A 15,478-nucleotide genomic window follows, 5' to 3' on the forward strand; every position below is an offset into this window, starting at 1 on the left:
ACCTGTCGGTCTCCCTATTGTTTTCAAGAGCCATAAAAACTCGTTTGACAGGCGTGAAAGATCCGCCAGCAACTGTCAGCTCTATAAAAAATGTGTCAAGTGTTCCAGACTTTATTATTTAGCAGTAAAACGAAAAACCTCACAAATGTCAAAACAGGAAATGCCCAATCTGTCGCCAGGAAATCTCCACTGATCAGCAAACGCATCAGTGCTACATGCAGGTTTTAGAACGCGAGACAAAACACAAAACAAGTTGATTTTTTACGATTTGAAACGTTTGTAAATCAAACCGGTGAGCACACTCCCTTTCTGGTTTGTACGAGAACTTTAGACGGTAAATCCTGGAACTGTGTTGGTGAGGACTGTGCAGAAAAGTTCTCGCTCATTTTAGACGTCCACTCTTTAAGGGCTGTATTTTTATCGCCCATAATGCAAAAGGTTTTGACGGGTACCTTATTTTATCCGAATGGCTAAACAAGGCTTAAAACCACAATTAATTATGCAAGGGTCCAAGGTCATCAGCTTTACAGACCCAGACTATAATCAAAGATACATGGATTCCAGCTGTTTTCTCCCTATGCCCCTGTCAGGTATCCCAAAAGCAATGGGATTTTCAGACAGCGTAAAGGGTTTCTTTCCTCACTCTTTCAGTTCCAGAGAAACTCTAAAATATGTAGGCCCCTACCCTCCACCCTCAGCTTACAGCATAGAGAGAATGACAACAAAAGGCAGGGATGATTTTTACAAATGGTATGATTCAGTCAGCTCCGGTACCTTCAATTTCATGAAAGAGGCCCTGTCATACTGCGAAAACGATGTTGAATTCTAGCTGAGGGCTGCAAATTGTTTAGAAACGGGTTTATTGAAGAAACAGGAGTAGATCCTTTCAGCCGGAACACGCTTGCAAGTGCCTGCCTGAAAACTTTTTTAACAAACTTCATGCCAGCCAATTCTTTAGCAATACCATGTCCCTTAAATTACCGTAATCAGGTCAAATCATTTTCCTCTGCCTCAATTCAATGGCTAGAATATCTCTCGTACACGCAAGGTGTTTTTATCAGACATGCGCTAAATCAAGGAGAAAAAAAGCTGGGTAGTTATTATTTAGATGGATATGCCCTAATTAATGATAAACCATATGTCTGGGAATTTTGGGTGTTACTTTCATGGGTGTGTTAAGTGTTTTTCAAATCAGGCTGACATTAATCCCTTGTTAGACCTAACTTTTGCAGAGCTAAACAGCCGCACTGAAGAAAAACTGGTTAAATTGAGAACTGAACATAACGTGTGTCTTGTTACAATCTGGGAGCATGAGTGGACCGAATTGAAACGTACTGATGTGAGTGTAATCAACTTCCTCAAACATTACGAACCGCCAGAACCTTTGAACCCCGCCATGCCCTCTTTGGAGGGCGTACAAGCCCTGCACAGCTGCGCTGCAGTGCAGGCCCTGGGGAGAGAATCGGTTATGTGGATGTTACCTCGCTGTATCCGTTTGTAAATAGCACCTGTAGTTACCCCTTAGGACATCCTCAAATAATCTTTCGAAATTTTCAGCACCCTAAAAACTACTTTGGGTTTATCAAAGCGGTTGTATACCCACCCAGAGCACTCTATTTTCCAGTTTTACCCTATAAAACTAAGTCAGGAAAGCTTCTCTTTACCCTCTGCCGCACCTGTGCCGAAATGAACAACCAACAGGGGGCGTGTAACCATAGCAACGAGGAGAGAGCCCTCAAAGGGGTTTGGACCACTGTAGAATTTAATCTTGCATTAGAAAGGGGTATCAAATAAGTAGAATCACCGAGGTGTGGCACTTTGAGAAACAGAGTAACACAATATTCACAGACTATGTACATCATTTCCTGCGCAAAAAACAAGAAGCTTCAGGCTACCCATCAGATGTTGTAACTGAGGAGGATAAACAGCTTTACATTAAAGACTACCAGGCTAAGCAAGGCATCACTTTAGACCCTGAAAACATAAAACTAAACCCAGCTAAAAGACAAATGGCCAAACTGTGTTTAAACTCTTTTTGGGGAAAATTTGGCCAGAAAAAATAATCTCACACAGAGCAAACTGGTGAGTGACCCCGAGGAATTCTTTAATCTGATGTTTTCTCCAAATACAAAGTGACCTATTTCTCTTTTGTCAGTGACGATGTAGCGCTTATTCAATGGTGTTATGGCGATCTATGTACCCCATTGCCAAACTCCACAGATAACATCTTCATTGCGGCCTTCACTACTTCATATGGGCTTATGAAACTCTACAGTTATTTGGATCAGTTGCAGGAGAGAGCAATTTACTACGATACTGACAGTGTTGTTTATCTCACCAAACAAAATCAATCTGAACTAGAATTAGGTAGATATTTGGGTGACCTCACCAATGAACTAGAGCAGGATGATTTCATTACAGAGTTTGTTGCAGCTGGACCCAAAAGCTATGGCTATATGACCAAAAAAGGTAAAGTTGTCTTGAAAGCAAAAGGGATCACACAAACACACGATGTCTGCGAAAGGGTCAACTTTGAATCTGTGAAAAACCTGGTTGACAATTACATTGATAACAGTGAAGGAGGGTCTACACTTGAGGCACCACAGCACACTATCCTTCGTAATAAAACTGGGTTTGCACTGAAAAATTCATCATTCCCCAAAAAATTCCGGGTTGTTTATGACAAGCGTAGATTGCTGCCAGGAGGTCTGACTTTGCCCTTTGGTTATTGATTATTCTTTTGTTTTTGTTTTGTTTTGTTTTTGTTTTTTTTTGTTGTTTGTTTGTTTGTTGTTTTTTAAATGTTTCAACCTACTTTAATCGAGTTTGATCCCAGACTTCATGTGCCATTTTCCTGTATGGTTGTTGGGCCAAGTGGTTCGGGAAAAACGTTTTTGTCAAATCTGTATTGGAAAACTGTGTACATGTTTTGAACAAGCTTATTGACAATGTTGTGTGGGTTTATACATCCTTTCAGCCTCTGTATTCTGAGCTTCAAGAGAAAAATAAAAGCATTAAATTCATTGAAGGTCTGCCTGAATCTTTTGAAGATGAGAGCTTGTTTCCCACACACCAAAGTCATCTCATTGTACTGGATGATGTTATTTTTCAAGCAGCTAATCATCCAGAAGTAGTCCGAATTTTCACGCAATACAGGCATCATAAAAATATGAGCATAATGTTTTTGACACAAAATGTGTTTTTACAAGGCAAACACAGCAGGACGATCAGTCTGAACAGTACTTATATGGTGTTATTTAAAACCCTCGTGATAAATTACAAGTTAATACACTAGCTAGACAAATATGCCCAGGACGTGTGCATTTCTTTTTGGAGAGTTTTGAAGAAGCCACGAGAGAGCCACACGGATATTTATTGATAGATTTAACCCCAACCTGTCCAGAGCAACTCAGACTGAGAACAGGGATACTGCCCTCAGAACAGCTGTGTGTTTTCTTACCCAAGAAAAAATAACAGAAACAATGTCTGTAAGATTGAGAAGAAACTTTGCTTTGCTGAAAACACTAACCAGAAGCTCACCTAAAATTCGTAAGGTTATTTTACAAGAATGCTCACCTGATTTAATTCAGGCTATTTGTGAGATTTGTATGAATCTCTTAAAAGGAAATATTCCAATCACACAATGCCAGCATCATAAGCTGAAACGATATAAGGAGAAGATCAGAGAGATGGCGTGCAGACGGGATGGTGTCAGGAAGAAGAAAAAGTTACTGACTCAAAAAGGGGGTTTCCTGCTACCACTCCTCACAACAGTTTTACCCATGGTAGCTGATTTAGCTATAAGCGCGATCCGTAAATAACAATGCAGAAAATGTATTTGATCTCACCTGACCAGATCAAAGGCTTACAGGAAACACACGCAAATGCTTATCGACCAACCATCAGAGACAAGGCTGCAGATGAGCTCGATAGTGAAATGAGACGTGTATTGGAAACTCAGGGTATACCCTCAGATGAGAAGATAAAAAAGTATAACATGCTTTTACAAAAGTACCTTGTACTTGAAAGACAAAAATCAGATGAAAGCAGAGAAATAACACTAAGACTCCCTGCGGAGCGTGAAGTAGTGGAGCCTGAGAGATCACATGATTACCAACAAGAAGAGAGAAGCCAGGAGGGGGAGCAGATGGGTAGTGTGAATAAAGTCTTACATGATGTTTTAAACCACATAAACCCTCGCTCAAAGAGAAACACTGAATATCTAATGCATAGAATAATAGCATCAAAAGGGCACGGAGGATGGACTGAGGACGGGGAATTGATGCATAGACAGAAGCCAATACCAGGAAGTCATATGCTCGATTTGATGAAATTTTTATCGAGCTCTCGGGCAAGTGTAAACCAACAGGCTGGAGTTCGCTTGCACGAACTTTGGCGGATCTAAAAATACCCCTATCCACTATTACAAACTTATCGGCTAGAAGGGAAATAGCAGCAATAAAAGAGTCGAGAGAAACAGGAGAATACCAGAGATCATCTGATGAAGATGTTATTGTGAAGAAAAAGAAGAAAAGAAAGAGAATTGCCTTATCACCCACATGGTTAAGTTTCTGATGTAATCCAAACCATAAATAAAAGATTGTGTTTTTTAAAAGTTAATTTTCTCTCATGTTGTTATTTAACAATAAGCACAATACACCACTTTTTTTCACAGAAACATTCTCAGTTTTATTGAAATTATTTCGAGCACAAATGACAATCGTTAAAAGCTTTCAAAGAACATGAAGTTTGATTAAAATTGCCAGCTTTACATATTAATACACATCTGATAAATCGTTTTACAAAACATGACACCATGCTATCATTTTTGTTTTGATTAGAGCTATATAAAGAAACTACATCATCATAACTCTTTCCACGCGATTTCTGAGCCAAGAAAAATATACAGTGCTGTCCACATACCGTGGATAGTGTTGCTTGTAGCTGTCTTTGATGGAAAGATACTCGTTTAGCATGCTTTTTCAGAAACGTTATAATGCTTTTAGGATAAAAAGCATAATCTGGGGGAAAACCAAATGAGTCAAAAAAGTTGGCCCCTCCGTTTTCCTCTAATGATATTGCAAGCCAATGAGTTCCAGGTTTATCCCGTGGATCTGTATTTATGATCAGATATGCAGGTTTTTTAAATGAACGTTTGAGTAATGATAATAACTCATCTTCTGCATATACTCCAAAGAAACGGTCCCCAACTAGCAATCTCATTATACTCTCCAATTGGTGGTTGTTCATAATTCAATACAAAGTGTGTGGAGCCTCTCAGTAATAATCGACCAAAACTTGTCTTTTGGAGTTGATCTCGAGAATGGAATCATAACATGCATAAACGATCAGTGTGGTTGTGTGAGGCAGTGGTACTCTGAAGCGCATTTTTAGTCTCAAATTTCCATTTATCACAGGTGATAAGGCCTGACTGTCATCTGATGGATTCAAATTGAAAACAAACAGTGTATATCCTTGTTCAAACTCCTGTCTGTCAATGCATAAGGAGAGATCCTTTAGGTTTCTTCCGGTAGCGGTGTACAGGCTGTAAAACTCTCTTACGGAGTGATTCTCAGCAAAATTGGGTTGAAACGCTTTGGCTGGAATCTGCTTACTCTCATGACATAAAGCCAAGAACTCCAGATCGTTATGTTGAAAGTTGAAAGGACATAAATCATAACGGCCTGTAAATGCTTGATGATCGACCATTCCGATGACTAAATAACGGGGAGTGAACCCAGAAACAGATTCTCATGATGTGATATCCGCGAATTCTCAGGTATTGAAAATGTTTTTACGTTAATCCGGGAGATGGGATAAAGTGCATTGGCTTGCATGAGAGCGGAAGCGTGGCCTAAACGTACAGCTGGGGACACAGTAACTTTCCGCACATACAATGAAGCTCCTAGAATATTCAGGTGGTAATTAGCATTCTGAGGCGCCATAAGGCTGAAAGCATCGTTGGCTCTCATGAGCTTAACCCTCAGATCCACATTATTGAGCAATAATCGTTCGCAGAAAAAAATATCAGAATGTAACGGTCCCATGACGTGGAACTCTCGCGACCGCTGACTGTAAGCTGCCCGCCGAACTAATCCCCTGTTAGGCCCGTTGGTTACAATATGCGAGTCGTGTGAGCCCGCTGTATCTTTGTAAAACAACCCAGCGCTAAACTGAGTCTTCAAACTTTCTTCTGAGTAATTTAAATATGTTTCTATTATAGCCCTGTAGGGGTGGGTTGAGCTGGCTTGTGAAATCAGTCTGTCGCCCAATGTTACGTCACATTGCGAGAAAATGGTATTTAAAGGGTAATTTATAATTGCAACATTAGCATCTGGATCAATATCAGACCCATCCGCGTTTGTTATCTTCAATCTTAAACTCAGCAATGTGTCATTTAAATCCAGGTAATGCAGCCCGTTTCCAGGCACGTAAAATTCCACAGGTCCCCGATCAGTCAGCGCTGTTACTGGTAATATTTCTGAATAACATTTGTCCTCGATTGAAAATTGGGTCAGGGGGGCTGTGAACAGATCCAGTTCACTCAAGGTGCATTCGCTTGATCGCTCGTGGAGTAAAGACATTGTTGCTTGTTTCTTAGTTTTTTAGAAAATATCCTGCTTCGCCCTACGTGTTGCCCGTTTGGTGGTTTTAGCGCTCTGTTTCTTTTTGACAGTTTTCCGCCGCTTTTTAAACTCGGTCAGCCTGCGACCCGGAGGCCGTTTTAGGGGTCTGCGCGTGATTAAACTTAACCCAGCGCCCTCTTGCTCTTCTCGTGTGTTTGAGCGAGTCAAGTTAGACAGCGAGGAGGTCACAACATCTGTAGCAATCCCTTTGACAGCTGTTTTCAAATGAGGTTTAACGAGGCTGACCCACGCTTTAAGAATGGGGTTACAAATCTAAACAATTTTGAGAAAATAGATGCTATTCCTCGTCCGTAAATTACGGGCGCCCCTGAAAAGCCTGGCAGCCCGTTACCAGCCTGCGATTCGTAATACTTTATAAATCTATTATTATCCATATTTTTGTTATTAGATGAGATCCTTGACAGGGCGGAAATGTAGCTTTACTATCGTTTTACCGTAGGTAAAGTTTACAGGCTCGTTCTGATCAGTTTTGATTTCAATATGGATATTTTCTATGTGTTTCCGAGCAACAGGAATGTAGTCTGGTTTGTTAAAGCAAAGGTTAACGATATCTCCGTAATTACCCTCTATTCTGACAGTACGCAGCAGGGGCGAATAGCTATCACCTACCAGCTGCAAGGCTGCTATATCTGAATAACAGAATAGATGATAACATCCCGCTTTTATATCTGCAGGATACGGGGCAAATTTGCGCTCAAACCGTTGCCAGACACCTGCCGGTACACCAAGCATATATGCCAGAGGAGGAAAAAACCTGAGGTGATATATACCCCCAGCGGTGAATTCAAACTTTTTAACAATGGGGTGGTATTTTAGATATATATCCGAGTCGATACGTCTAAGGCATGCTTCGATTTCTGCTCTCAGCGTGTTTGCATCCTCGTAAAACCCCGCGCGTATTTTTGTCTTAACCACGTCATCAGACCGCTGCTCAGCGTCACTCTTTTTCCTGAATTCAAAATAAGCCTTATCATTCGGGATATTAAGCCATGTATAGGGATATGAAATTTCAGTGAGAGCCACCTCCCAGGCCCCATCGAGATTGAGATGGTGAGCCAAATCCACACGAAAGGAGCTACTTGTGTTATTTTTAAAAACATTCAGACTTGCGTTTGATGGTAGTGTGACGTAGAAACCCTGCGCCCTGAGAGTCATGCTGAACCGTTACAAAAGCTAGCGGGGTGAGAGTGATGTACGGAGTTCGTTATGTCAGGTTTTTAAGCTCACTGGCTTTAATCCAACTATTAAACTTTTCAGGCCAATTCCTCCATTTCACCAGGAAATAAAGCTGTCCTCTCTGTTTACGTTTTGAGAGAATTTTGTCTATGTGATAAAGCTTATCCTTGCAAAGAGCGATTTTCTGCAACTCATGCTCATAAAACTACCTATAATTTCTTCCCATCGTAATCTTTGATTTTATAAACAGGAGGGTCTCTAGGTATGCATTGATCAATCGTAAATACCTCGCTTGTGAATGTTTGCTCATAACGCTTATCAAAGACACCTGTAACTTTAGAGAGCCTGACAAGATCTCCCTTTTTAAATTTCATGGGCTTTTTTCTACAACGATACGAAGTGCCATATAGGTTTTGAAATACTAATGCTACATTGTCTGATTTTACTTGATTCGGAGCCATTTTTATGGAACGATGATAACTAGTGTTATAGCTTTGTAATAAATCTTGTAACACATCGATATATCTACGGGTATTTTGAGCAGTGAAATATCTATACATTTTACTTTTAAGAGTTCTATTAAACCTTTCACACACTGAGGCTTTTAGATCGCTCCCTGTAGCAAAATGATTTATACCATGCTTTTTCATTAAAGATTGAAAACTGGAATTAAAAAATTCCTTACCACTATCTGTCTGTAGCTTTTGAGGAATTTGGCTGTCTTTTAAGACAGCCTCAAAAGCCTTAGTGACCTGAACTCCTGTTTTGTTTTCAACACTCTTGCATAGGCTTTTTTAGAGAAAACATCTATAACTGTAAGTAAATATTGATAGCCATCGTTATGCTCAGCTAGCGCTCTCATATCACAAAGGTCTGCTTGAAATTGATTTAGAGGTCTGGGGACAAACACACGGTTTCTCGGAAAGCGCAGGCGTGCGGCTCGGTGTAAGGTGTACGCATCCTGTTCTGCGAGGAAGTTTTGAGCTGTTTGCGCGTTAATCTTTGTACCAGTTTCATCCTGCACGCTTTTAATCAATTTTTGCACTCCACAGAAACTACCGGGGTGAGATGGGTCGTAATATGCCCGTTTCAATAGAATCTGCTCTGCCATGTGTGTTCTTTGAAGTTATGTTTAACTATGGTTTTATTTCATGATCGAGCAGTTACTTATCTCATGTAACAACTTCATGAAAATATTTTATTTGTTGTCATTAAAACATTGCACTTTGATTCTAGTAAAAACAAAAATAACGAGTTTGATTCTTGCAATGATTTTCCAAGAAAGTTTTATTTCATGTAAAGGTTTTCCAAAAACAATTTATTTTATGTAATGAAAAACAATACATTTGAACGAGTAAAAACAAACAAACAAAAACTTAACAGTAAGAAAAATAATAGGAAAGAGAAGAAAAACAAATACTAGGACAGCCACAGTGAGTAATTGTCATCTAACACTTGATCAATTATTGTACGAGTAACTTCAGTGACACTGGCATCGATTTCTTGCAGAGTGCCCTCTATATCGCGGGCGTCTCTGAGTTCAAAGAGATACGCCTGGGCCACACCTCTGACTTGCTCGGGTGGTGGTGAAAAGCCTTCTAACCGTAAAATTTGTAATAATGTCTTGGTGAAATGTCCGTTCCATACTCTTTTGCAGAGTTCATCATAGTACTTGAAAAAGTAATATTTTTCCAACGGGAAAAGACAAGAATGGCGTCTCTGTGAGGGGTGGGAGACTGCGCATCCTTGACACACGTCTTGTCGGTGTTTCTGGAGTAGCGACATGACAAGGTACTTGAGAGTTAGTTTTATAAGTTCAAAAACGGCTGTGGGGAGTAGAGTAGCGGCCTCGTCAATGTCCAGGGATGAAGATTGTCCACTGCTCACCCCAGGGTGGGGATCATTGTCTTCAGGCTCTCTGAAAAGAGCCCGGCACACAGGGTCACCCAAAGCCCAGAGCGAGACACCGGAGACTGGGTTGTTTACCGGGGTCTGTTCGGGTGATTGCCAGCCGAGAGCAGGGTGGCGGGGCGAGTTCCAACCTTGAGGTGATGGAGGCAGGAGCGGCGAATCTGCACGCATAACGGCCGGAGATGATGACCCCCGGTGGGGACTCTGCGGTGGAGTAGCAAGATCCATCACGGGTTCCCGGCTGGAGTAGAAGCAGCTGCTGGCCGAAAGGATGCTGGGTTAGAGCAGAGGGAGTTCCAGAGCTGTGGTGACTCATGGCTGTTTTTACAGACGATGTGGAGGAGACGGTCGTTGCGGTTTTTAAAAGCACTGGGGAGGAGGAGGCGGGGTAAGGGGACCGGATGAGGGGGGCAGGGTTATTTTGAGTGCGGGGGGTTATTTCCAACCAGGACCAACTCAGAGGTGCGTGTACTTAGCTTAAAAAGCTCTAAATTCTACCGTTCTTTTCCCCCACCATCTTCAGCCAGTCTTGAATGGGAATCCGAAGCAATGTGTTGAAAACGCCTGAGTGGGTGTTCGTAAGCTCCAGCACGAACTCATCCTTGCCGGCATTTTCTGCTGTCTGACGACTGGCCTTACAGACCCACCTGCAAAACGGCGTGCTCTTAGTCTCCCACTGCGCATATGTCACGGTTTTTCTCACCGCGTTTAAAGACCGGTGTTGTTGGGTGAATGGTGGAGACGCATGGGCCCCTTTGAAAACACGAGGCGTCTGCGTTTCTTGGTCCCTTGTTCGCGGTTGCTGGGAGCTCGTATCCTGCAGGCTCTTCTGGATTTCAGGGGTCGCGATGAGGGTCAAAACAGCCCAATCAGAGGAGCTAAAAGCAATCCGTGGTGTCAGCGGGCCAAAACTTTCACCTGCTTTTAGCTGGTAGAAATAGATTTGGCTCTCCGGGAGGCTGAAAGCATAGCCCCAAAATCCCCCGGTGTTGAGAGGGAATCTCTCCTCCAAAGGGATAGCAGATGCAGGCTGGACCCTACAGAGATGCAATCGTTTGAGTTGCACTGGCTTGGCAGAGGCTCTGTAGCTGGTTACGGGGGTCTGAGAGACCACAGTGAGGTTGGTAGGTCTGGTGGCCATGTTGTTTTGTGAAAAAAGGAGAAAACTTGTTTTTCTGAGAGGGAAAAACTGTTAAATTCAACTTGAAATGTGAGATTATTTATCCTGATGCAGGTGAGAGAATAGACCTATCGCTGAGAAGATAAATCGGACCTGTATCCGATTGGGTGAGCGGGGTGCGAATGGATCCACCCCTTTGTTATGTAATTGTCAGCGGGGCAGTAAGGTTTACCTGGTATGATTGATATGCACACAGGTAAAAGTGACGCGAATTGTTTAGTGGTCTAGCGAAGGGGTATTATTGTGAATTGGTCTGAGTACCGCTAATTGTTTTTAGCGGTCTGGCGAAGGGGGGTATTATTGTGAATTGGTCTGAGTGGCGGCAGGGCAGCGGGGCACCTGGGAGGCGGAGTTGGTCTCGGCGCAAATTTCAAACGAGGTAAGCAGCATTCGGGGATGAGCCGGGGAACGAACAAGAAGGAAAAAGAGACTGCTCTGGTTGCGGGCCGGTGCGGCTCGGAGCGAAGGGAGAACTTAGACTCTGAGCGGGATTTGAGAAAAAAAAGACTAAGGATTTGGTTTCAGGATTTGCCCTGTTATCGAATATAAGGTTTTGGGTATACGGGGTTCCCTACAGGTTATTTCTAGGGGTTTTTTGTTTTGCGTATTTTTGGAGAGAAACCGCGGAGGTTTTTGAGGAGTTTCTCCCTGCTTATTTTCCTAAGGATCGCGAGTAAGAACTTAGACACGGAGCTAGTGATAGGGCTGTTTTTTGAGAAAAAAAGACTAAGGCTTTTGTTTCAGGATTTGCCCTGTTATCGAGTATAAGGCTTGGGGATAGGAGGCTGACTACAGGTTATTTCTAGGGGTTTTGGAGAAAAAAACGCGGAGGGTTTTTTGTTTTGTTTTGTTTTTCAGGAGGTTTTTTTTTGTTGTTTGTTTTTTGCTGTAAGCCGCTGGGAGCCGCGGTGCGTTTATGATCGCGAGAGTTTTTTGCGACTCGGACTTTGATTTTAAATTTCTTTGTTCGGATTAAACAAATGCATATAAATTGAAATAAACTTTTCCCACAAGGCATGCACCCTGTATGTCTGGCCATACTGAACGTTACACAAGCACAAGTTTAACTAAGCACATTTATACTGGTTTAACACATTTTCACCCATAAACACGGAGCCCCACAGAAGCACGGTCCCGAGTCAGGCGCGCGCACGAGCGCGCCTAGACACACAGGCGCGCTCGTGCGCGCCCTGTGCACTCATGCGCTGTCATGCGCTGACCCACCACCAGATGGCGTTTCTTTAGGGAAAAAGGAAAAAGTTTTTAATGGATTAAAAAAATAAAAGAATGCTATTTGATATAAAAACTTTTCTAAAATAAGCAATTAGTTCTTATTTTTGGGGGAAGAAAAGCAATGAACTAGCATATTTTGGATGAATATCATATTTTTATGAAAATCATAATTTAATTATTATCATAATTTAATTATTATCATAATTTAATTACTTCCTGAGCTCATGAATAATTCATAGAACCTAACACTCAAAAAGCTCATGAATATTTTGACAGAAGGGGTCTATTATCACTCTCTATCCAGGCTTTATGTCATGATCTCTGGATTTTTGTACTTTTGAGAATAAAACATCTGAGTACAAGGATTCATATTTTGGTCTTTGAAATTTTGATTCTTATGTTTTGGGGTTTAAATTTTTAGTTATTTTACACTCTTGTATTTCATATCTTTAGTTCCTATTGCATTGCAGTTCATGTGACATTATTTCCCAGGATTTTGATTTCTTGTTTTGTGTTTTTGGGTTAGTTTGTTGTTTTGTTCTCATCTATGATTGTTTTGAATTCTTGGACTTTAATGTTTCTGGATTTGCTATGTGCTGCTCCTTCTGGAAATTTCCTCAAGCTGAATTGGTGGTTAGTTTCTTTCTTTCTCATGCCTGTATCTGTGTCTGCGTTTGGGTCCTAACTACACACCTCATGACAATTTTTTAATTAAGTAATTCAAAACTATTTCCGTCTAAGGAATTGAAAAGCTTCTTGAGAGATATCAGAATTGCTTCAGTATTCACACTGAACTAATGTAACGCTCCATTTCACAACCCCACTGTGTGGTTATTTACTTCACAAGAACATGTGTCTGACACCTTAAACATGCAAACTCAGCACAGACTCAGAAAAGCAGAAAGGTCCAGATAAGTTTTCACCCTGCTAAAAAAACACAGATTTACTGATAGAAGTATTCTTTTGCACTCACTGTAGGAAACCGGAACGTTCTCTGCACCAAATGTAGAATAGAATAGAATAGAATAGAATAGCTTTTTATTGTCACTGTTACAATGAAAGGCAGTTTGGCATTTCTCCATGTGTGCGAAGTACACAATAGCATAAGTATTTAACAATAACAGACAAATTTACATTTATAGCAGCTTAAACAAACATCAACAAAGTCTCCTCTCCTTTCATATTGTAGCGGGTCAGGGATGTTTTGGGGTTCTGTTATTATAGTTATGTTTCTGTTGTCGTGTTGTTATGGTGATGAGTGACGCGCTCTCTCGGCGACTGTGTTTCCGGTGAGAGAGCGCCTTTTTTGTTGTTGTTCTGTTGTTGCCGCGCTGAGCAGGGAGGTAGCGGCAGTGTTCTCGTGCAGAGAGAAATAAACGGGTGCTCCCAAGAAACCTCTGTCTCCTCCGTGTCTGAGCTCGCCACATTGGTGTCAGAAGTGAGATAGCTCACCCTCGCCATAATGGAGAGAGACATTCGGAGGCTGGAGCAAGCTGTCGAGGAGAGCATCCGCTGCTTGGGAAGCTGGCGATTGAAGAGAGAGGAAGCGAGCGGCCATGTAAGTCCCCCGACGGGTCCCGGCGGCCCGTCGCGACAGACGCTAGGGCAATGCTTCATGGGCTGCCTCTGTCGACCGACACACCAAGCCCCTGACAGCGAGCAGTGATGCCTGCAACGCCAGCTAAGGTACCGAAATACAACGGGCTAACCCCGCTAGAGCCCTACCTCTCACAAGTACGGCTAGCCGCGAGGCATAATGGCTGGAGCGACGAAGAGGCTGCTACACACCTAGCGCTAGCATTGGAAGGAGATGCACTGCAGGTACTCCTTGACCTAGCCCCGTCAGAGCAGCATGAGCTCCAGGCCCTCACCATAGCACTCGAGAGGTGATTCGGGCAGCGGCACTCCACTGATCAGAGCAGAGAGCAGCTGACCAACCGGAGCCGTCAGCCGGGGGAGAGCCTGGGCACCTTTGCAGCGGACGTGTTGCTGTATGCTCGTCGTGGCTACCCGGAGTTCCCAGCAGCAGCCCGTGAGGAGCATAGCCTGCATGCTTTTCTGCGAGGACTTTTTCCAGAGCGACTACGCCAACACGTCCGCCTGCCCATGCCTCAAACTCTTTGTGAGGCTCTCCTTGAGGCTGAAAGGGCCGAGCTGGTGTTCACCTCGCAACCTAACCAGCAGGTGCCCCCCCCAAACTACCCCCAAATCAGAGTCGCAGACTGCGACGGGGAGGGGGAGGTCGCCGAGATATGCCAGCTGCAACCCTCGGTGTCCCGGAGGCGTCCTCGTCGACCGACCGACCGCTGCTACCGGTGGGATGAGCCTGGCCACGTGGCGCGTGACTGCCCAGCACCTGCCCCGAAGACCAGGACTACGCAGCCTCAGGGAAACGGGGAGGGAGCGGTGTAGCGAGGGGACCACCGCTCCAGCTTCCTGCCCCCCTCCAAGGATGATGCACGGTGGTGGGACGAGTTGGGCACCTCAAGGGACTCTACCTGAGCTGCTGTGTTGATTACCAGCCATGCCAGGCCCTGGTGGACACGGGGTCTACCATTTCCCTGATACGACCTGGCGTGCTCCCTGGAACGTCCGGGCCATTGGTGAAGGGTTGGTCGCCCACCGACACCCAGCTGATGACAGTGACGGGTGAGAGGGCTGATATGTGGGGGAAGAAACCGTTGCGGATCCGAGTGAAGGATCTGGAGCTGGTGCACGACTTCTGGCTTGCTGACATTCAAGACCAGTGCATCATCGGCCTTGATCTGCTGACCCGCTGGGGGGCCTGCGTCGACACCGCAAAGTGGGCTATCACTCTTGGCACAGAGACTCTTGCCCTCCAGTGCGGTCAAAAGCAGGGAGCGGAGGGGACCAGAGCCAGACGAGACAGGCGTCGGGCAGCTGCCGCTCAGCAGATTTCGGGTGCCGGTGGCTCCGGGTCATCTCTACTCACCTCAGCCCGACAAATCTCCCTCGACCGAGACAACCGAGGCTGTTGGTGACCTGTGGCAGCGCAGCAGCGTAGGTCTCAATGTTGACCAGCGCCAGCGGTTGAGGTGCCTCCTGGACGAGAATGTGGACATCTTTGCCGCCAGTGACAAAGACTGCAGGCAGACGGGGCTGGTCCAGCGCACCATCGACACCGGCTCTGCTCAACCCATCCGTCTGCGCCCACACCGGCTGCCCCCCTCAAAACGACAGGTGGCGGAGGAAAAGATCCGCGAGATGGCGGCGGCACCCGTGGTCCTGGTGGGGAAGAAGGATGGCAGCCCGAGGTTCTGCGTGGACTTTCGCCGTCTCAATGCAGTCACCAAGAAGGACTCGTACCCGC

The sequence above is a fragment of the Oreochromis niloticus genome, linkage group LG3 (genome assembly GCF_001858045.2).
Source record: "Oreochromis niloticus isolate F11D_XX linkage group LG3, O_niloticus_UMD_NMBU, whole genome shotgun sequence".
In the NCBI taxonomy this organism is placed as follows: domain Eukaryota; kingdom Metazoa; phylum Chordata; class Actinopteri; order Cichliformes; family Cichlidae; genus Oreochromis; species Oreochromis niloticus.